This window comes from Suricata suricatta, chromosome 2 (genome assembly GCF_006229205.1).
Source record: "Suricata suricatta isolate VVHF042 chromosome 2, meerkat_22Aug2017_6uvM2_HiC, whole genome shotgun sequence".
Lineage (NCBI taxonomy): Eukaryota > Metazoa > Chordata > Mammalia > Carnivora > Herpestidae > Suricata > Suricata suricatta.
In genome coordinates, this window is record NC_043701.1 from 83,743,521 (window position 1) to 83,748,035 (window position 4,515).

General features: G+C 35.5%; 1 long non-coding RNA gene across 2 annotated transcripts; it reads right to left on the minus strand.

Moving 5' to 3' along the window:
• Positions 1-667: 667 nt before the first annotated feature.
• Positions 668-4,515, minus strand: LOC115283221. 2 transcript variants are annotated; one of them, XR_003904965.1, is made up of 3 exons: positions 4,447-4,515; positions 1,860-1,952; positions 668-1,100 (listed from the first exon to the last, which is right to left on the minus strand). It is a non-coding gene; the product is annotated as an uncharacterized LOC115283221 (long non-coding RNA). The 2 variants fall into 2 exon arrangements; XR_003904964.1 differs by lacking the exon at positions 4,447-4,515 and adding an exon at positions 2,175-2,201.

Below are 4,515 nucleotides of genomic sequence, written 5' to 3' on the forward strand. Positions count from 1 at the left end.
TGAATTTAGAATCTGTTGAAAACAGGGAAGGCAGTATGGCTGTTTCTAAATGTCATTGACTTAATGATTTTAACTCATAAAAATTTTTAAAGTTCAAATGCATCAATCCAAATCATTCATTTCTGAAATGTATTTTAGATAAATCCCTCCATATTCTGATGTTGCAAATGGCTGACTATTATTTTATTTCCCTGAGTCCCTGCAGTTTCTTACCTCATTTCCAATGAGATAATTTATCAGGTAACTTACCTCTCGATCCTATTTTTAAAACAACAGAAGCCAAATGTCATGTATTCTAGGCGGTTTGGAGAGTCATACCTAGAGGTATATCATGCATACGGTGTCTTATAATCCTTTCCAGGCTTTTTGATCAAGGAATCGTAGATGTGTATGTAACTGGTGTCTCTTTCCGGTTGTAGATGAAATTTACAAATGTTTCTTTGGTCGCCTTCTTATTCTTTTTTTGAAAGAATCAATTGTAAATCAGATTAAACAGGAAGTATTTTTGTTTAAGCTTTATAGTTTCTGAATTCATATGTACTGATAACATATATTCTTTGTATTGCTTAAAATGTTATTAAATTTGAATCTTAAATAAGTTTAGGTTATAAGATAGAAGATAAAGGAAGAAAAGCAATATAGAACATATTTTTTTTATTTTGGAACGTTATTTTTAAGTTTTCCTTAAGAAGGTCTAGAGCAGGATATTAGTGCCAGTTTTAGCAGATTAATATTCCTGTGACAAATGACAGCAATCAATTGTCTGACTGTCCCATTCTATCTTCACTGGTAACTCAAGTCCACATTTGGGAAAGTCACATTGCATGAATTTATGATGAGAAAACAGGGAAAGGATAGAAACCTTTGCATCTGTCTTAAATTCTCTTTTTAGAAGCAAGTGGGGTAGAAATAAATACCATATCTCATCCTGAGTTGTTTTCATGACTTAATCATACTGCTGAAGGTGAAGGAAATTGCTCAGTGGGTCAATTCCTCCAGGTCACCAGGTTCCAAAAGAAAAAAGAAGTCCACAAATTCCCCTGGTTTGGAGGCAATGATTTCTAATTCCTAGTTCCTCCCTCGGTCCGCAGTATGTTCATCTGGAAAACATTTAGTCATTTCTGAGGAGATTCCAAAAGGAGGGAGCCCCTGGTCCACTGTCTGCCTCTCATAAAAGGTCAAATACATGACTAAGGCATAACATTTCTGAGCTATATGAAAGAAATAACCGACTCAATGGGACTCTGATCACTTAAAAAGAATAGTGTATCTCTTAAAAAGATGTATTCTCTCATCAAACCCAGTGTTGGCATAATACTTAGTTTCTCAAAATCTACAGATAATAGTAAGATGTTTAAGTGAAATGAGACACTGATTTTGATTTTCTTAGGGTTATGCTAAATTTATTTGACACAATTTGGCTTTATATGATCATGGTGTATTAAGTGGAGTTAATGAAAATAAATATTAGGGTCTAAATAATACTTAGTTCCTAAATAAATATCTAAGCTAAGAATAGTAAATGACTTAGCTTTTGAACCAGTAATTATTCAACAGAAGAATTTCTCTTTGCTGATTATCTTTCAAGATTTAGTGACAAGATAACAAGGTCTTTCAATAAAACCATTCATTTAAGCCCATTCTCATGAAATAGACTTTACTTTACCATAACATTTTATAGGGAGAGATTCTTAGCCAAAATAATTGGCTTACTTTCCTTGGTAATATCTCAGACTCCTGTGAAAAAATTGGTAGAATCGTTAAAACAGAGGCTGATTCAGTCACAATGTCATCTATGGTATTGCCAAAACTATTAGACTTACCGCTCATACATTTTCTTTTCAACTTTTGGCACTCACCGTTGGAGAGCTGTCTCAAAATCTTCTCAGCTTTGCATCTCAAATAATGCATTATATGAAGTCCACAGCTCTTGTTGTTCTTTAACTCCCCACCTACAGAAATAAACATGTAGAAACAAAATTTTTATATGTGGAAGCCACTAGTTTTCAATCCAAACCTTTTTTTTCTTTAAGATGAGGAAATGCTACAGAACATAGCACTCTGCTTCTGGCAGTTTGTAATATGCAAAGAGGAAACAATGGCATGCTAATGGCAGATTTAATCCTTGCAGTCAAGATGAATATATTACACTATAAATTGTTCATCATCCACACCTCTGGTCTTGATCAGCCATCTCAAACCCTATGCTGTAGGTCAAATTGGGGTCATAAAGAACATAAGTGGCTTACCTCAAACCAACATCACAATTAAAAAGTAACTTAAAACATATGCTTTATTATTACTCTGGATTTAGCATCATCTTTTTAAGATAACCTGTGGTATCAGAGTATTAATTTTCTTTCAGCAACAGATCAGAATCAAATTCCATGTGAATTATGTAAGGGAGGAAACCGCATTGTAGTTTCTCTAAAGAGAACCTAAAGAATTTGGTTGTTTGTAATCATGGTGGATTTCTTTGAAACCTTAGACCAATTAAATATTAAATTGCTCTGAGTCAAGACACCTTTAGAGATTATACTATACTGCTATCGATTGACCTTCCAGAGGGCAGGGGCATTATTTATATGTATCTCTTACCCAGACCTTGACACAAAATGTTTATTGAGTAACTTAATATACATTAAATGAATACCTTAAAAGACAACTTAAGAATTTTATGAATTTAGTGATAATACTAGTTTATCACTCAAACCATTTAACTCACCCTATTAAGAGATGCTTTCCAAGTTGTTTTAATTTTCCCTTTTTCAGATGAGCAAAAAAAGATCATTTGGAGACATCTGTAAAATTACTGAAGACAACGATTTTATAGTTCATCACCATTCACATTAGGTTATGTGTGATATTTTTCTTTTAGAATTTAGTATTAGGGAAAAGTTTGATTGTTCTAATGGATTTAAGCATATGAAAATTGTATGGCCTATTGTTCCTTCCTTTTCCTAGGTTCCCTGGGCAGCTGGAGATAAATTTAATGCCTACTTGTATTTCCTATTGAGTGCTTTTGTACTTATTATGTCCTTTATTGATATGCTTCCCTTTTTATTTTCATAGCTAAGTCTTCTTAGAAGTAAGTGTGATATATGTTATTGATGTCAGTGTTTTATCCGCAGTCCTTAGCTTCACTTGTTCATTGAGCTTTGAACATTCTTGTTGACCCTTTGAAGCTGTGCTTCCTTGTCTTTCACAATATTCTTTCAGTGAGTAAATATTGAGTGCTTACTAAGTATTAGGCATCGTGGGGGCCATTTTCCTGACTCAGTCACTCTCCCACAGCTGTTCCATAAGTGTACAGCCCCCCCCCCCATGCCTCAGGTGTGTCATTTGTTCTGCGTGGTTCTCTTACTTGGTGCACTGTCCTTTGAATTAGGAATGATCCCTTACTTGAAACTCCTGGGCCCAGATTAATTCAGAATTTTTGGATTTTAGCAAAGTCATAGGCTGCATCTGCCATGTTATGTAACACCCCTCCCCTCCACCAAGAAGGCAGCACCCTCTAACCAAACATAATAATATTTTTGTGGTGAAGCATATGAGTGTTTACAGTAAGTGGGATAAACACTATGAGGAGCCTCACTACAGTTCTTACTGAATTTTGTTACCAAATGAGTTTCGTCCAAAATTTAGGGAAAAGCTTTTGTGTTTCAATACGTTTTGGATTTTGAAATTTCAGATAAGGGATGAGGAAGATCCCTTAGACTCTACTTTAAATATTTTAGGCAGGTTGTCTCTCAAATCTCTGTTTAATCCTACATTTCCAAATAACCTTCTGGGCATCTTCACTGAAAGGTCCTTTCAACTACTTAAATTTGTATTGAAGTAAACTTTTTGTCTCCCTGCCAACTGACCTCATCCATGCTGCTTACTCTGTTTAATTCCTAACATAATCACTGAGTCCTATGGAATCCAATGTAACACATTCTGAACTTCTTATCTCCTGTCCTTCGTCACCTCACCTGTTACGATTTCAGTCTTTGTGGGCTCTCCTTGGCCTTGTTGATTCTCGAACCAGGCTGGATGGACTAATTTATTCATTCACTATGTTAGGCATTGAGAAATGCTAGTAAAACAGGTGTTTTAGCTACAGGGTTTTTCATCCCTAACACCTCTCCTCAGTGGGGAAGACTAACTAGAGCACTGGTTCAATAAACAAGGGAACACTTGGCACAATGGTTAATTTGCAACCATCAAAAACGATGAGATAGCTCTATATGTCAATTGCCAAGACAGGAGAAATGCATGTTCAGAACAGTATATTGAGGTCCTATATAGCTGTTATGTAGTCAAAGTTCTGGAAAGCTATCTACCAATCCATAGCACTGTCTCTGGAGAGACACTAGGAACTTTACTTTCTGATTTTTGAAGTGTTTAAATATATGTACAGTAGTCCCCTCACCTATGGCCTCACTTTTCTATAGTTTCAGTTACCTGCGGTCCAGGAGCGGATGACCCTCCTTCTGATATATCCTCAGGTCAGCAGCAGTTCAAGGCTGTATC